Consider the following 19,082-nt stretch of genomic DNA (forward strand, 5'->3'; position numbering starts at 1 on the left):
CTACAGGGGGTGATAGTTCCTGTACCAGCTTCGGAAAGGTTTCAGGGTTTCTACTCCAATCTGTTCGTAGTTTCAAAGAAGGAAGGGGTTCGTCCGAGGTTCAGGTTCAGGATGGAGTCTGTTTGTTCCGCGATGGCTGCGCTTCATCAGGGGGATTTCCTGGCCTCCCTGGACATCAAGGGCGCGTACTTGCATGTCCCCATCTGCGTCAGGCACCAGCGGTTCCTGCACTTTGTGGTCGGGGACGCGCACTATCAATTTGGGGCACTTACTTTTGGCCTGGCATCGGGGCCAAGGGTCTTCACCAGTTCTGGCGTTGCTGAGACAGCAGGGATCACGATTGTGGGCTACCTGGACGATCTCCTCCTGAGAGTGGCTTCAGCCTCAGAACTGAGAGACGATTTTGTGATCACCGTGCAGACCTTACAGACCTTTGGCTGGGTGTTGGATATCCAGAAGTCTGTGTTGCTCCCGACCCCATGCCTGGAGTACTTGGGGTTGATTCTGGACTCTGCAAGGGCGAAGGTTTTTCTTCTGTCGATCAAACTGCCGACCCTTCACTCCGTGGTGCGGTTGCTGCTGTCCTGCAAGTGGTCGTCGCTGCTTTTTTTGCAGGCGAGTTCTGGGCCTCATGGTATCCACCTTCGGGTCTTGTAGAGGCAGATCTTATCCAAATGGGACAAATACCTGGCATTTCTGGATTGTCAGATCCGTGTGGGCCATCTAGCCAGGGCTTCACTTCTTGGTGGCTATGGTCCCCGGCTCTACGGTCACGGAAGTCGTTTCTCCCTCTCTATTGGATGGTGATCATGATAGATGCCAGCCTGACCGGCTGGGGGGCTGTTTTAGGTCTTCGTTTGGCTGAGGGCCCCTGGACACCGGAGGAGTCCCACCTATCGATGAACGTTCTAGAGTTGCGTACGATCAGGTTATGCCTCTCCACTTGGCTGCAGCTGCTGCATGGTCATCCTGTCATGATCCAGTCAGACAATGCCAGGGCAGTGCCTTACATTAATCATCAGGGGGGAGGGGGGGGGGCGAGGAGCTCAGCAGCAGCGCTGGAGGTCTCTCACATTCTGTAGTGGGTAGAACTTCACATGCTGGTTCTTTCAGCCATTTACATTCCGGGAGTAGAAAACTGGCAAGCAGACAACCTCAGCCATCAGTTGCTGGATCAGGGGGGGTGGTCACTGCATCCGGAAGTGTTTTGTCTAAGTTGCCTGCAGTGGGGCACACAGGATGTGGATCTTTTGGCCTCTTGTCTCAATCAGAAGGTGCTGAGATTTGTGGCCAGAACAAGGGATTCCTTGGCGGACGCGTCAGATGCGCTAGTGGCTCCATGGGGGCATTATCAACTCATTTATGCCTTCCCTCCTCTCAAGCTCCTTCCTCGTCTGCTGCGCAGGGTAGAGGCCGAGGGAATTCTGGTAATTCAAATTGCTCTGGACTGGCCTCAGTGTCCCAGGTACGCTGACTTAGTGTGGATGGTGGTGGACGTTCCCTGGTGGCTGCCGGTGCGGGAGGACCTTCTGTCCCAGGGTCTGATATTCCACCCTGCTTTACCATCTCTGGCTTTAACGGCATGGCTATTGAAAGCCAGGTACTGAGAGACCGGGGGTTGCCAGCTTCTGTGATTCCCACTATGTTGAGGGTGTGTAAATCAACTTCTTGGAAGATTAATCATCGCACCTGGAAGGCTTACATCTCTTTGTTTGAGGCTGTGAGGTGGCATTTGCCTTCCTATTCGATATCTAAGATCCTTGTGTTTCTGCAAAGTGGTGTTGATCAGAAGCTTGCTTTGAGCACTATCAAGGGGCAAATATCAGCTCTGGCTATCTTTTTTCAGAGGCCATTGGCTGCTCATTTGTTGGTGCACACGTTTATTCAGGGGGTTCGTCATGTGGCTCCCCAGGTATGTCCACTGCTGCCTCTGTGGGATCTGAACCTGGTGCTCTCAGTACTCCAGAAGCCACTGTTTGAGAATATTAGGGAGATCCCCTTACTCCCGCTGTCTCACAAGGTTGTCTTTCTAGTGGCTATTACGTCTGCTTGGCGGGTTTCTGGAGGGTTTTCTTCGGATGTGTGTTTCGGCCGCAAAGTTTTGCAGGCGGCCATCTGAGGGTTTGGCTCCTCTTTCGGGGGGTTTTTTGCTTAGGTGGTGTTTATTTTTGGTAATTGTTTTCTGTGTTGCCACCCCTCGTTGTGGCACTGCTTTGGGACGTCAAGACTGGAAGTGCTGTGTGCGTCAATGAATGCAAGAGAAAGCGGGATTTTTTTCTCCTCACTGTAAAATCCCTTTCTCTGAGTTCATTGACGGACACAGCACCCACCCCTCCTGTTTGTGTTTGTACTGCTTTATAACGAACTGAGCTGCCTGTAGCAGAGTGGGGGGATACTGCCAGTGAGGACCGCCCCTAGGTGGTGCTGTGCTTGTTCTTTTTTTTTATTTATTTCTGCCTAGTCCTATTCCAGAAGGTGGCAATATAACCCTAAGGTCAAGACTGAAAGTGCTGTGTCCGTCAATGAAATCAGAGAAAGGGATTTTATGGTGAGTAGAAAAAAAATCCCGTTTTAAAAAAACTGTGCAACATTGAGGCTGCATTCACATATATGCGAATTGGATGTCTTTTGAACCACATCCAATTCGCAAGACATGTGAACCGGCTGCCTTCTCTATGGAGCTGATTCACATATCTGCAGGCCGGCGTTGGTGCATTTAAAAAAAAGCTCTGTGTGTTTTTTCATCCGGTTCAGGTGTGATTTCAAGTAACAGACTCCTTTTAAAAATCCTGCTGAAACCGCTGCCGGACATATGTGAAACATGCCTTAAGAAACAAAAAAAAAAGTATTTATTTAATTTGTAAGTACCCTTCAATGCTTTGTACCAAGATCATAATTTTAATGTCATTATAAATGGGAGAAATCATCATTGCTTTTTTATTTGCAGAAACGTTATTTGTTTTAAAGCTAACACTATTCAAACTAGAAAAGTAAAAAATTGTTTAGGCCCATAAGAGGTATACAGATACAAGAGATGGAATGGTGTTCACATTTGTACAGGATATCCATTAAATTTTGTTTTGTGGGGCTGCCTTGTTATATGATAGGGAATTTACAGTGCCTTGCAAAAGTATTCGGCCCCCTTGAACTTTTCAACCTTTTGCCATATTTCAGGCTTCAAACATAAAGATATAAAATTTTTATTTTTTGTGAAGAATCACCAACAAGTGGGACACAATTGTGAAGTAGAATGAAATCTATTGGATTTTTGAAACTTTTTTAACTAATAAAAAAAATGAAAAGTGGGGCGTGCACATCGAGAGACTGAAATTCTTGCCCATTCTTCCTTGCAAAACAGCTCGAGCTCAGTGAGGTTGGATGGAGAGCGTTTGTGAACAGCAGTTTTCAGCTCTTTCCACAGATTCGATTGGATTCAGGTCTGGACTTTGACTTGGCAATTCTAACACCTGGATACGTTTATTTGTGAACCATTCCTTTGTAGATTTTGCTGTATGTTTGGGATCATTGTCTTGTTGGAAGATAAATCTCCGTCCCAGTTTCAGGTCTTTTGCAGACTCCAACAGGTTTTCATCCAGAATGATCCTGTATTTGGCTGCATCCATCTTCCCCTCAATTTTAAACATCTTCCCTGTCCCTGCTGAAGAAAAGCAGGCCCAAACCATGATGCTGCCACCACCATGTTTGACAGTGGGGATGGTGTGTTGATGGTGATGAGCTGTGTTTCTTTTACGCCAAACATATCGTTTTGCATTGTGGGCAAAAAGTTTCGATTTTGGTTTCATCTGACCAGAGCACCTTCTTCCACATGTTTGGTGTGTCTCCCAGGTGGCTTGTGGCAAACTTTAGACGAGACTTTTTATGGATATCTTTGAGAAATGGCTTTCTTCTTGCCACTCTTCCATAAAGGCCAGATTTGTGCAGTGTACGACTGATTGTTGCCCTATGGACAGACTCTCCCACCTCAGCTGTAGTTTTCTGCAGTTCATCCAGAGTGATCATGGGCCTCTTGGCTGCATCTCTGATCAGTCTTCTCCTTGTCTGAGCTGAAAGTTAAGAGGGACGGCCAGGTCTTGGTAGATTTGCAGTGGTCTGATACTCCTTCCATTTCAAAATGATCGCTTGCCCAGTGCTCCTTGGGATGTTTAAAGCTTGGGAAATCTTTTTGTATCCAAATCCGGCTTTAAACTTCTCCACAACAGTATTACGGACCTGCCTGGTGTGTTCCTTGGTCTTCATGATGCTCTCTGCACTTTCAACAGAACCCTGTGACTATCACAGAGCAGGTGCATTTATACAGAGATAGATTACACACAGGTGGATTCTATTTATCACCATCAGTCATTTAGGACAACATTGGATCATTCAGAGATCCTCGCTGAACTTCTGGAGTGAGTTTGCTGCACTGAAAGTAAAGGGGCCAAATAATTTTGCACTCACCACTTTTCAGTTTTTTATTTGCTAAAAAAGTTTAAAATATCCAATAGATTTCATTCCACTTCACAATTGTGTCCCACTTGTTGGTGATTCTTCACAAAAAATAAAAATGTTATATCTTTATGTTTGAAGCCTGAAATGTGGCAAAAGGTTAAAAAGTTCAAGGGGGCCGAATACTTTCGCAAGGCACTGTAAATGTAGAGGTCAAGTGAAACTGGTAGCACTGCTATGAATAGTGAAATAAAGCTCCAAGAACAGATGTTTGTCCTTGTCCTCCTCTTTATTCCACAGAGCCCATAATCTATTATTGCCAGTTGCTGCTAAATATCCTTCTATGTACATTGGGCTCAAAGTAAACAGCTGCTTTTTAGTCTTGCACATGATGGGCCTTGCGCTGAAACATACATGACAGGCAAGCTGTTAGTATGTTTCCACAATCTGCATGCTCTCAGGTCATTACAATATATCATGCACTCAACGCTATGTTTATGTTTCAGTGGTTGCTGAAATAATCTCTACTGACATATTTCAAATGCAGTTTAAAATACTATAATGTATAAGTAAATAATTGTGCGTCTAAACTCAGTATAGTCATGTGAGGCTATTTAGCAAAATTATTTGAAATATGGTTATTGATTGCAGCATATGTTCCTTCAGGAGCAATTACATGTCATGTTGTACCCTGGAACTTAAAGCCCAACTCCAGTAAAAGAAAAAAAAAAGTTTAAAATCAATTACCAAGCATAAGCTCATATTAGAAATGCAGCTTTCACTGAAAAACTCACTAGTGCTGTCCCCTGCCAGAAATTTTGCTCTGTCCAGCTCCTGATGCTCCAGGTTGAATAATATCCATTGTGAGGTCATTACCCTACTCAACATGTGACTACATTGAAGACATCTGGTAGAAACATATGTATAAATACAGTGACTGCACCCAGATTTGCCAGAAAACCTTTACTTTCCTTTCAGAATCAACATTTTCTATGGGATACTTTACTACAAAATACTCCCATAAATGCAGGCCATTGATTGCAACCAAGATTTGTTAATTTGCACACACAAAAAAAGTATTTTTCCTAACAAATTCATTCAAGGCCATGTTGCAAAAAATGAATAAACCCCAATGAATGTCTTAGCCCTTGTACACATGGTCAGACATTCCGACAACAAAATCCGACGGATTTTGTCCGAAACTTGTGTTGCATACACACAGTCGGACAAAGTTGTCGGTAAATCCGATCGTACGTAACGTGATGATGTTATTTCGTTACTACGGGACTACATTCAGGCTAGTAGCCAATAGCTTTGGTCTAGGAATTTGATCTGAGCATGCGTGGCACTTTGTCTGATCGGAATTCTCCACACACAATCAGACAAAGTCCAATCGGATCATGTTGTTGGAAAGTTTTATAGCCCAGCTCTAAAACTTTGTCCGTCGGATATTCCGATGGAAACAGTCCGATGGAGCCCACACACAGTCGGATTATCCGACAACATGGTCCGATCTGACATTTTCCGTCGGAATGTCCGACCGTGTGTACAAGGGCTAAGGAGCAAAGCTACATTTTAAACAAAAAAAATCCTAATTAACAAGAATTCAACTACAGCTGAGTCTAATTATTCATTAAACAGGTGTCCAGCAGACAGTTGATTATAAAAAGGGTTTTACTTAAAGAAAACCCCATCCCGTTTCATGATGTCAGCAATGGCACCACATGGAAGAGAAATGTCACAAGAAAGAAAATACATTGCTTTACACAAGAAAGGTGAAGGCTACAGGCAGGGGCGTTGGGGGGGCTGAAGCCCTGAATGTGACCCCAAAAACCTGCGAGTCTCAGGCATGCAGCTCTCCATTGTTAGCCCCGATTGGCGAGTGGTGGGTCCGATCTGATCCCAAGCGCAGTCGAGTGTGGCCGAGTGCGGATGAGTGCCATAGCAGGTCCTGCCTTCTGGAGCCTGCAACGCCTATGATGGACGTCCCACTGGTCCAATGCCGGGACCGCGGGACGTGTGACGTCCATCATAGGCGCTGCAGGCTCCAGAAGGCTGGAATTACAATACGGCCGATGCGCCACATCCCTGCTCAGCGCTCGGGCAGGCCACTCTCCTGCTCCTCTGTTGACTGGCTGACTGCTATGACACCGCACACCAAGGCTGAGCTGAGGTAGGTCAGACAGTGTATGTAAATGTCAGTGTATGTGGGTCAGTGTATGTGGGTCAGGCAGGTCAGTGTAGGTAGGTCAGTGTATGTAGATCACTACCATCAGTGTATGTAGGTCAGGTAGGTCAGTGTATGTAGGTCAGGTAGGTCACGGCCAAGCAAAAAAAAAAAAAGAATACTGTAGCAAAAGTGATACAAACATTTAACAAAGATTGAACTGCAACAATCTCACAGAGGCATCCAGACTGTCCGTGGAAGTTAACACCTCTAAAGGAGCGTCTTGAGAAGGGTTGAAGAAAATCGCCATGCAAGTTCCCTGCAGTTAACTAAAGTAGAAAGCCAAATGGGTGATTGTTTCCCGTGACACAATACAGCGTACCCTGCAGAGGAATGGCATGCATCGGTGTTGTCCACAAAGGAAGCTTCTCCTAAAGCCCATGCACAAAAAATCCTGCCTAGATTTTGCCAGGGCCCATGCTGAAAAAAAAAAAAAGACTACTGAGACTTTGTACTGTTTTTGGAACTGATGGCTTCAAAACTGTATGGCATCACAAAAGTGAAGAATACAAATAAAAATGCATGGAGCCTACAGTGAAACATAGTGGTGGCAAGGTGCAAGGATTTTTGACAACTTAGGTTAAAGTGGTTGTAAACCCTTACAAACCACTTTGACCTACAGGTAAGCCTAGATTAAGGCTTACCTGTAGGTCCAAGAAATATCTCCTAAACCTATACGGTTTAGGAGATATTGGCCCGAAGACAGGCCGTAGATATTGGCCCGAAGACAGGCCGTAGACAGCGGCGCGCAGGCGCACTGAGCGCGGCATTTCCAACAATGGAGCTGCCGCGCGCGTCGGCCCCCGTGCGCATGCGCGGGAGTGACGTCACCGCGGCTCCGCCGAATGACAGCGGCGGAGCTGCGAGACCCCACCGAAAAGATGGATGCGCCGGACTACAGGAGACAGCGGTGACATCGCTGGCTCATGTGTCAGGTAAGTGACACATAATGGGCTACTATGCGATGCATAGTAGTCCATTATGCTTTGCCTTTGCAGGGAATGAAAGAGGAAGTAAACTCATCAGGGTTTACTTCCTCTTTAAGCCTAATTTTACTGCCCTCCCACCCTGGCTCTGCCCCTGACTCCACTCCTGACTTGCCATGCCCATGTTTACGGTGGAGGTGGGCGGGGTGGAGATTTTTGCGGCGCCTCTCCAACTATTTCTTTAGCTGTAGTCTGCAGGCCCACATCTGCCTTATGCTGGCACTGGCCCTGCCACTCCGTACCTGCCAGCATCGTGCTCCCGACTGATGTGCGCTCTAGGCCGGTGCCTACCTTGGCTGTAGGTAGCGCCAGCCCTGGGTGGTGGTAGTGTCCTTCTGTGGGGCTGCATTAGTGCTGCTAGTGTCAGGGAGCTGCATTTCATCGATGGCATCATGAGGTCACATTGTACTGCTCTATATTGAAAGAGAAGAAACTGCCATCACACGTGCCCTTGGTCATCCTGCACTTTTCCAACATGATAATGATTTAAAACACACATCTAAGGCCACTGCTGCATTTCTAAGGAAGAACAGGGTAAAAGTGATTCAGTGGCCAAGTATGTCTAGTGATCTTAACCAAATCGAACACCTCTGGGGAATTCTGAAAATACAGGTTGAGCATCACCCTCCATCCAGCATCCAAGCTCTGAAAGAGGTCATTCTTGAAGAATGGAAAAACATAGATGTTGCAGTACAGTATATCACCCACTTGTTCATTCCATGCCTAGAAGACTCAGGGGGACATGATGTACATATCAATGCCGCCAGTTGCTACTATTTACATATGAATGCCACCACTATGTACATATGAATGCCGGTAATTTACAGGTAAACACAGGGTCTGCAGGTGAGTCATCTGTACACAACAATAGGGCAGAGCTGGGCAGCATTAGTAGCAGTACTTCACACTGAGATAGTGGGACACAGTACAGGACTAAAACTTCAAGAGACGAGGGTATTTAAACCAGGATAGTTGACAAGTATGAGACAACTGCTTTGGGCCCCACAACAATGACAGGGCCCATGGCAATTTCCCTTTTGCCCTGCCTTAAAAACGGCCCTGGGGATTATGTGCAATGACTCTTCTGAGACATTTGCATAGCATATTTTTGTAACTAGACCCCTTAAAGTACAATTGAGGCCCACGAAAGACAGTCCAAACTAACCAAATCCAGTTATTCTGTGGTGCACAAGCCTCACAGTGTAACAAAATGTAAACGCAAAGCTTCCTTTTCCTTCCTTGACTAAGCCAAAACCTCCTTCATTTACCCCTCACATGCTGCCCTCCCAGACACTGCAGATCCCATTGGGAGTGTTTCAGAAGCAAAGGCAGTGTTGTCAATTCAAAAAGCAGTGGGCAGGGCTAGATGTGACCAGGTGTTTATTGGCAAACCACAGGCTTTTGAATCAGAGGTGACAATGCTTAAAGCCACACACCTTCACTTTTTTTTTAATTCAATTGTAGTGCAAGCAGACATGACCTACATGAGAGTGGAACCTCTGTTCTAAATTCAAGAGCAGTGCAGCATTGTTGCCACATCATCACAAGATGCTGCATTAGGCGGACTTCACTAGCAGGCGCAACAAATATTTGTGGAACGTTGCAGGGGGTCTTGGAGAAGACTGTTAGTGCAGATGCATATATATATATATATATATACACACACACACACACACACACACGTGTGCTGCACCACGTGTTTTTTCAATGGGAGGCCATATATTACTTCTTTAATACTTACCGGTCTGAGCAGCCCCACTGATAATCTCCCCACTGATTTAGAGATTCTTCAGCATCCAATACACTTCCATGTGTTCTTTAGCTAGTTGTCCCTTGGTTCCATCAGATATAATGTGAGTGACATAGGGATTGGCAGGTGAAACAGCGTAAATTGGGGGAAAAGGTATCTTACATTTGCAGAAGTGTGTCAGATACAGAATTACAGAATTTTTTCTGTGGAAGTATTCCCTCAGTATAACAAAGATCAATAGCACAGGCAGCATGATCTCTCTCTCTCTCTCAATATATTATATATATATATATATACATACACACACACACAGACACACACACATTTCTAGAGTGGCTATCTTTCTCTTTTGGAAGCAGCTGCTTTTAGCTACCACTAGAGATTGCCAAAGGGAAAAAGACTGACCGTGGATTGCAATACATCTCTTCAGCCCCCTCTAGTGGTAATTACAAGAAGTTGCTGCAAAAAGAGAAATAAGGACAAGAATAGAGGCTTAAAGTGGAGGGCCATTCTAAAAAAAAAAAGCAACACATAAAAACAATCTTTTAAATACATTAAAGGACATTTGAATTTTTTTTTTTAAACTTACCAGAAATGCCTGTTGCTAGACAGATCGTCCTAATCTGCCTCTTCCTATTCCGCGGTGATCTTCAGTCTTCTCCTCTTCGCGTTGTCTTCTGGGGAATGGGGCGCGCTGTGTTTTGGGAACTGTGTGTGTTCCCGAACACAGTGTGCCCCATTCACAAAGTGCTGTGCCACTCATGCATGTGCAGTAGGAAATGGGCAGTGAAGCCACAAGGCTCCACTGCCTGTTTCCCTTAGTAAAAATGGCGGCGCCCGGACCCGAGAGCCGAGGGACGGGTCGGCCTCGGGCGGCCGTCATTGCGGGCACCCTGTATAGGTAAGTGTGCTTATTAAAAGTCAGCAGGTACAGTGTTTGTAGCTGCTGACTTAAAAAAAAAAATGTTCTACCTCTGTAAGTGGGGTACACACTATAAGAAAATTGGATGAACGTTCTTCCGATTTTCCTCGTTGTTTCAAATCAGAAATCGATGAAGAAAAATTTGTATGAAAATTCTCGTACAACCAAGGTTTTTTTTTGTTGTTTATTGTTTCTGATCATGCGCAGTCTTTTTCTAATTCTTCTTGTACGAAACTCATACACATTAAAGGAAAATCGTTCATTCTGTTCCTGTAGGAGAAAAATTTTGGAGTTTGTCCCTTCGGGAATTTTCATAAGAAAATTTGGAATCAGCTGTTTACAGTTGTGAACGCACTATCCGAAAATTCTTTGGATGAAAATGTTCACCCGATTTTCCTATAGTGTGTATGAGCCTTTACAGTACTCTTTTATTCTTTTATGTAAACCTGTGCTTTTCAGGGGAAAGCAATAGGTTCACTGCCAGCCCCTGCCATTGCACTTAATTACCATCTCTTAATTCATCCTTCATTTTTCCACATTGACGTAGATTTCATGAAAAAGTTTATATTGGTCAGTGTTGGCTTGTTTTTTTTTTCAAATGTTTTATTTTATATTCTTTTTCAACTTCATTGTAAATAGCAGTATGAAATTGAAGGTTGTGTTCCTAATCATTATCCTAAAAGTGTGTATTCCCTCCATTCTTTTTTTTTTCTTTTGCTCTGAAAAAGATAAGCCCTTGTTTTTGTATGTTTACAATGTGAACAAATACAACTTATGTGAAATTGTTAGTGTTCCCGTGGTTCACCGTGGAGAAAATTGTGAAATAATTCCCCTTGATGATGTCTTGGTATAAACACCAAGGTAGAAAGTGCTTTTCGTTTTCTTGTAGCTATGAATAATCTAAGTTTGGCTACAATACTGGTAAAAGCAGTGCTGCTTAAGCTGGGGTGAAGAACAATTAATGCTTAACTATTTTTCGGTTAATTATGCATAATTAAATTTAAATCTATCAGTCTTTATATTTATTAGGCAGAGTGCATAAACATTACATACATTACTCATTAAAATGTTCAGATTTAGAATTCCTGCATTATTCAGAAGCATAAAAACATGTTTTTTAATGGTTCTGTGTACATATTGATTGAATGCTTAGAGGCATGCTTAAAGTGGTAGTAAACTCGTTATACCACTTATACCTGCAGGTATGCCCACAATAAGGCTTACCTGTAGGTACTGTAAATAGCTCCTAAACTTGCACAGTAAAGGAGATATTAGTGCATGTAGCCGGTGACATCACCAATGCATGCACTCTAAAGGGCCGGCTCACATTTCCGGATCTCCTGAGCCCGTGCCGTAAATGGCGGCTCCCCCGAGCATGTACATAGATCGCCCAAAGGAAAGGTTTTTTTTTTCCTCAGCAAAAGTGGAGTTACACTTTAACCAACTACAGTTTACTACCGCTTTGATCACCCCTGCGTTTTTATTTTTTGCGCTATAAACAAAAAAATCATAAATTTTGAAAAAAAAACGCATTATTTTTTACATTATGCTATAATAAATATCCCCCAAAAATATATAAAAAAATTTTTTTCCTCAATTTAGGCTGATACGTATTCTTCTAAATATTTTTGGTAAAAAAAAATCACAATAAGAAATTATTGATTGGTTTGCGCAAAAGTTATAGCGTTTACAAAATAGGGGATAGTTTTATGGACTTCTTATTAATAATTTTTTTTTGCACTAGTAATGGCGGTGATCAGAGATTTTTATCGTGACTGCAACATTATGGCGGACACATTTTTGGGACCATTGTCATTTATACAGCAATCGATGTTAAACAAGTGCCCTGATTCTTGTGTAAATGACACAGCAGTGAAGGGGTTAACCACTAGGTGGCAGTGTAGGGGTTAAGTGAGCCCTGGGGAGTGTTTCGAACTGTGGGGGCGTGGCTGTATATGACACGTCACTGATCTCTGCTCCAATCACACGGAACAGAGATAAGTGACACTGTCACTAGGCAGAATTGGGAGATGTTTGTTTACATTAGCATCTCCCCGTGAGACAAGCGTGGGTATCCCCGCGGCGAGGACCCGCGATCGGACTCATGGAGGTCCCAGTGGCGCACGTGCGATGGCATGGCAGCAAATTTAAAGGGATGTACCTGTACGCTCTTTTTGCCTGTCTGTGCCATTCTGCCGACGTATATCGGCGTGCGTTGGTCGGCATGTGGTTAAGGGCTTGTTCAGCATAGCTGTAAAACCCATCAGGGGCAGCAGAATGGGGTGTACACATGCTGCGGCAGGAATTACAACCCTGTCGCTTTCAGCAGGAACAGCACCCCGAACACAACCCATTGAAATGAAATGGGACACTCTGCATGTGCACCGGAGCTGCGTGCAATGCGGTTGCAGCATGCTAGTGTGTGCTTGAAGGGGTTAAAGCAGGCTTTAAAAAGGCGATGCAATGGGGTTGATTTACTAAAGGGAAAAAGACTGTGCACTTAGAGGAGAAACTCTGCTGACTTCCATCATCCAATCATGTGCAAGCACAAATGCATTTTTTTTTTTTCATTTTTCTTGCACGTGATTGGTTTTGCAAAGTGAAGCCTTACCTCATTTACTAAGCTTTGGAACAACTGCACTTGCAAAGTGCACAGTTAATTTGCCTTCAGTAAATCAACCCCCATGCCTCCCTCATTGCCTGTCAAATGCTTTCTGAGGCTAGGTTCACACCGGAGCGATGCGGGAACGCCGCAAATCCGCAACGTTTTCCCGCATCGCATGCCTCCCGCCGGCAGTTCACACTGCCCTATGCAGACTGCTGGGAGTGTCAATGAAATCTTAATGACACCCCCAGATCAGTCCGCATATCGCAGTGCGATCTGCAAACTCGGACAGGAATTGGATCGCATGGTGTGAACACCCATGCGATCCGATTCTGCTGTGGACCAAAAAAAAGGGTCCTGTGCGAGTTTGCGGCGGGTGCGATGCGAATTCAGCCATACTATCTGTATGGCTGAACTCGCATCGCACAGAGATCGGATGTGATTTGCACTGCAGTGCGGTGCGAATCACATCCGGGTCTCCCACCCGCAGCGGTGTGAACCCAGCCTAAAGAGCGATCCGAATACGGATCATTCCACAGAGAACAAAGCTAGTTTGAACGAGTTCTAAAACTGCCAAATGTTTACCAGGTGCACCAAAAAAAAAAAAAAAAAAACGTGAAAAATCTTAGTTTTCTTTTTAGAAAGTAGCCACAGACTAGACTAGTGTAGAAACGCCTGCCCCCAGCCAAAATGACACAAGGAGCAGTGGTCTGACATGCCACCTACTGAGTTAGAAGCATGTCTCTGCAATCAGTAAAGCTTTGATCTGCTGAAAACAGGCAGATGGGGAGCATTCCCCTCAGTCCAGCATATCAGATCGGATGGCAGTCAGGTGTAAACAGACAGGCGGTCTATTTACATCTGATTGCCCATAGAGGAGAGGGGGCTGTATCCGTGTTAGACACAGACCTCTCATCTGCCAGCTCAGCGGGGATCAGCGAACAGATACCCTGCTAAGCAAGAAGATCGCAGCTGGCGCCCACTCTGTGTGGAAGGGGCCTTAATTCTGTAAGATTTCAGAAGCATCTCAAACTGATGCCATAGACTCTAAACAGAGATGCAGACAGTGTTTGCAGGAGCCTGACATTGCACCCACAATCCTCTGATCGCAGGTACAATGCTCTGTAGGCTCTTGTAAAAAATAAAAACGCATTTTCTTTTTATCTGCAAAACTATCTGCATTTGTTCTTTTTTCCTAAAAAGGTGAACTTAGCTTTTAACTATTTAACCACTTGAGGACCGCCGTATTGCCATTGTACGTCAGCACAATGGCACAGGCAGGCATAATCACGTACATCTACGTGATTGCCTTCCAGCGGGTGGGGGGTCCGATCGGACCCCCTCCCGCTGGTTACGGCGGTCCGATTCGGTCCAGGAGCGCTCCGTGATGAGGGGATGGCCGTTGGTTTTCGGCCACCCCCTCTGGATCGCTCCTGGCCAATGAGAAGCTTCCTCCCCTGTGTATTGTTTACACAGGAAGGAGGAAGTGATGTCATTCTCCTCGGGGCGGTCTTTTTGACCGGACTACGAGGAGAACAGTAAAAGTAAGTGTGCACCAACACTACACTGACATGTAGGTACACACAGGCACACAAACCCCCCCCGATCCCCCCCCCGCCCCCCCTCCCCCCCCCAGTCACAGTGTCACTGATTGCATTGATCATTTCTTTACTGATCAATGCATTCAGTGTCAGTTGTGACAGTAAAAACTGTCAGGACAGTTAGTGTTAGGTCCAGGGTAGCCCCCTATCACCCCCCAATAAAGATTTAACCCCCTGATTGCCCCTAGAGTTAACCCTTTCACCCCCTTTTGCCAGTGTCACTAAGCGATCATTTTTCTGATCGCTGCATGTGTCGCTAGTGTCGCTAGGTAGCTAGTTATTTTTTTAGGTTCACCGCCAGGTTTTTATATCGCTAGGTACCCCGATATACTACCCAATAATGTTTTTAACCCCCTGATTGCCGCTAGTTAACCCTTTCACCCCCTTTTGCCAGTGTCACTAAGCGATCGTTTTTCTGATCGCTGCATTAGTGTCGCTACAGTCGCTAGGTAGCTAGTTATTTTTTTAGGTTCACCGCCAGGTTTTTATAGCGCTAGGTACCCCGATATACTACCCAATAATGTTTTTAACCCCCTGATTGCCGCTAGTTAACCCTTTCACCCCCTTTTGCCAGTGTCACTAAGCGATCATTTTTCTGATCGCTGCATGTGTCGCTAGGTAGCTAGTTATTTTTTTAGGTTCACCGCCAGGTTTTTATATCGCTAGGTACCCCGATATACTACCCAATAATGTTTTTAACCCCCTGATTGCCGCTAGTTAACCCTTTCACCCCCTTTTGCCAGTGTCACTAAGCGATCGTTTTTCTGATCGCTGCATTAGTGTCGCTACAGTCGCTAGGTAGCTAGTTATTTTTTTAGGTTCACCGCCAGGTTTTTATAGCGCTAGGTACCCCGATATACTACCCAATAATGGTTTTAACCCCCTGATTTCCGCTAGTTAACCCTTTCACCCCCTTTTGCCAGTGTCACTAAGCGATAATTTTTCTGAACGCTGCATCAGTGTCGCTAGTGTCGCTAGGTAGCTAGTTATTTTTTTAGGTTCACCGCCAGGTTTTTATAGCGCTAGGTACCCCGATATACTACCCAATAATGGTTTTAACCCCCTGATTGCTGCTAGTTAACCCTTTCACCCCCTTTCACCAGCGATCACAGTATAAGTGTCACTGGTGACGCTGGTTAGCCAGTTAGTTATTTAGGTTCCCCGTCAGGTTTTTATATAGCGCCAGGGACCCCCATATACTACCTAATAAAAATTTGAACCACCTGATTGCCCCTAGTTAACCCTTTCACCACTGATCACCGTATAAGTGTTACGGGTGACTCTGGTTAGTTTGTTTTTTATAGCATTTTATATTCAAATCCGGAAGGCAGTGCTTGGTTTTCGGGGTCCCGTACGTGGCTAGGCTCCCAAAAAGTCCCCCACATGTGGTATCCCCGTACTCGGGAGAAGCAGCAGAATTTATTTTGGGGTGTAATTTGACTTCTGCCCATAGCATGTGTGAGCAATATATCATTTAGTGACAACTTTGTGCAAAAAAAAAAAAGTTTGTAATATTCCCGCAACTTTTGGCAAAATATAAAATATTCCATGGACTCAACATGCCTCTCAGTAAATAGCTTGGGGTGTCTACTTTCCAAAATGGGGTCATTTGGGGGGGTTTTGTGCTATTTTGGCATTTTATGGCCTTCGAAACTGTGATAGGTAGTGAGGAGTTAAATCAAAAATTTGCACCCTTAGAAATCCTGAAGGTGGTGATTGGTTTTCGGGGTGCCGTGCGCGACTAGACTCCCAAAAAGTCCCACACATGTGGTATCCCCGTACTCGGGAGAAGCAGCAGAATGTATTTTGGGGTGCAATTCCACATATAACCATGGCATGTGTGAGCAATATATCATTTAGTGACAACTTTTTGTAAAAAAAATTTTTTTTTTTTTTTTTTTGTCATTATTCAATCCCTTAGGACAAAAAAAATAAATATTCAATGGGCTCAACATACCCATCAGCAATTTCCTTGGGGTGTCTACTTTCCAAAATGGGGTCATTTGGGGGGGATTTGTACTGCCCTGCCATTTTAGCACCTCAAGAAATGAGATCGGCAGTCATAAATTAAAAGCTGTGTAAATTCCAGAAAATGTACTCTAGTTTGTAGACGCTATAACTTTTGCGCAAACCAAAAAATATTCGCTTATTGACATTTTTTTTACTAAAGACATGTGGCTGAATAAATTTTGCCCTCAATGTATGACTAAAATTTAGTTTATTCGATTTTTCTTATAACAAAAAGAAGAAAATATCTTTTTTTTTCAAAATTTTCGCTCTTTTTCCATTTATATCGCAAAAAAAAAAAATCGCAGAGGCAATCAAATACCATCAAAAGAAAGCTCTATTTGTGGGAAGAAAAGGACGCAAATTTCGTTTGGGTGCAATATTGCATGACCGCGCAATTACCAGTTAAAGCAGCGCAGTGCGAAATTGCAAAAAGACCTCTGGTCCTTAAGGTATTTATTGGTCCGAGGCTGAAGTGGTTAAAGTTATAGTGCAGACTACCTGGTAAGTATTCTGGGGAATTTTGCATTGTGTGTATTTCCCTGCTTTCAAAGGTCTTTCCTTTTGCTAGTTAGAAATTGATCTGAACGGTTCATATATTTGTTTTTTTGGGTTCGGCACAGACATACACTTGGGGTCCTAAGCGGTCTTGAGGCTGCGCTTCTGGTGTGTTGCTGTACATTGTACCTTAAAGTGGAACTGAACTCAAAATGATTTGCTTTGATATAGGGAACATCTAGAAATGTTAATGGTGCCTACCTAGGCAGTACACTAAAAAAATGTACACTTTGGGGGTTATTTTACGAAAAGCCAAATCCACTTTGCACTGCAAGTGCACTTGGAAGTGCAGTCGCTCTGAATCTAAGGGGTAGATCTGAAATGAGGGGAAGCTCTGCTGATTTTATCATCCAATCATGTGCAAGCTAAAATGCTGTTTTTTATTTTCCTTGCATGTTCCCCTCGGATCTACAGCGACTTTACTTCCAAGTGCACTTGCAGTGCAAAGTGGATTTGCCTTTAGTAAATAACCCCCTTTGTCTGGAATTACACCTGTAAAATAAACAGTGCACTACCAGGTATGAGAGTATGCCTAGGAACCAGGGGTGGACTGACCATTCAGGCACTCGGGGCACTGCCCGAGGGCCCCATGCCCCCAAGGGGCCCCAACAGGGTTGCCAGCTGCAATAAAACCAAGAACAGTATGTAAGAATCTGTGTTTTTTTAAAAAATCCCAAGATTATATCTGCCCCGCCTCTTAAGTACCTTTTCAGTGTGTGTATGTGTATTCTGTGTGTTTATATTGTGTGTCTGTGTGTGTATACTGTGTGGCCCCATAATTTCCTATTGCCTGGGGGCCCCATAATCTCCTATTGCCCAAGGGGCCCCATAATCTCCTATTGCCCAAGGGGCCCCATAATCTTCTCCTATTGCCGGGGGCCCCATGAGTTGTCAGTCCACCCCTGCTAGGAACTCATGTGCATATAGCCTCATAGTTGTATATTTAGAGTGTGAGATCCCTAGTCAAAGTAGAATTGGAGTGAAGAAACAGGCATTCCGTACTTAGACAATATTTGTATGTCATTGGTTCTATATTTAAAAGAGGAATAAAGCATACCTGCTCTCTATATGTCATCATATAAAGTAGGTAAAGTAAATTTTGGACCCCCTGCAGATTTTGTAAGTTTACCCACTTACAAAAAAATGAAGGGTCTATATGTTATCATAGGTGTATTTTAAATGATAGACACCTGTCCACAGAATCTCTTTCTTCCATTCAAACCTCACCATCATGGGCAAGACCAAAGAGCTGTCAAAGGACTTAAAGGACAAGATTGTGGACTTGCACAAGGTTAGAATCGGCTACAAGACCATCAGCAAGAAGCTTGGTGAGCAAGAGACAACTGTTGGAGTGATTATTTGCAAATGGAAGAAATACAAAATAACTATAAATCGCCCTCTATCTGAAGCTCTGTGCAAGATTTTGCCTCATGGGGTAAGGATGATCATGAGAAAAGGGAGGGATCAGCCAAAAACTACATGGGAGGAGCTTGTGAATGATCTGAAGGCAGTTGGGACCACAGTCACCAAACAAACCATTGGTAACACAATACGCCGCCATGGATTGAAATCCTTCAAGGTCCCTCTCCTCAAGAAAGCACATGTACAGGCCCATCAGAAGTTTGCCAATGAGCATCTAAATGATTCAGAGAAGGATTGGAAGAAAGTGCTGTGGTCAGATGAGACCAAAATTGAGCTCTTTGGCATTGACTCAACTCGCCATGTTTGAAAGAAGCAAAATGTTGACTATGACCCTTAGAACACTAACCCTACAGTCAAGCACGGAGGTGGAAACATTATGCTTTGGGGCTGTTTCTCTGCTAAAGGTACAGACCGACTTTGCCACACTGAGGGGCCACGTATTGTAAAATCTTGGATGAGAACCTTTTTCCCTCAGCCAGTACACTGAAGGGTCATGGATGGGTTTTCCAGCATGACAGTGACCCAAAACATACTTCCAAGGCAACAATGGAGTGGTTG

This window comes from Lithobates pipiens, unplaced genomic scaffold (genome assembly GCF_037356315.1).
Source record: "Lithobates pipiens isolate NorthernLeopardFrog02 unplaced genomic scaffold, aLitPip1_a1.2 Scaffold_8, whole genome shotgun sequence".
Lineage (NCBI taxonomy): Eukaryota > Metazoa > Chordata > Amphibia > Anura > Ranidae > Lithobates > Lithobates pipiens.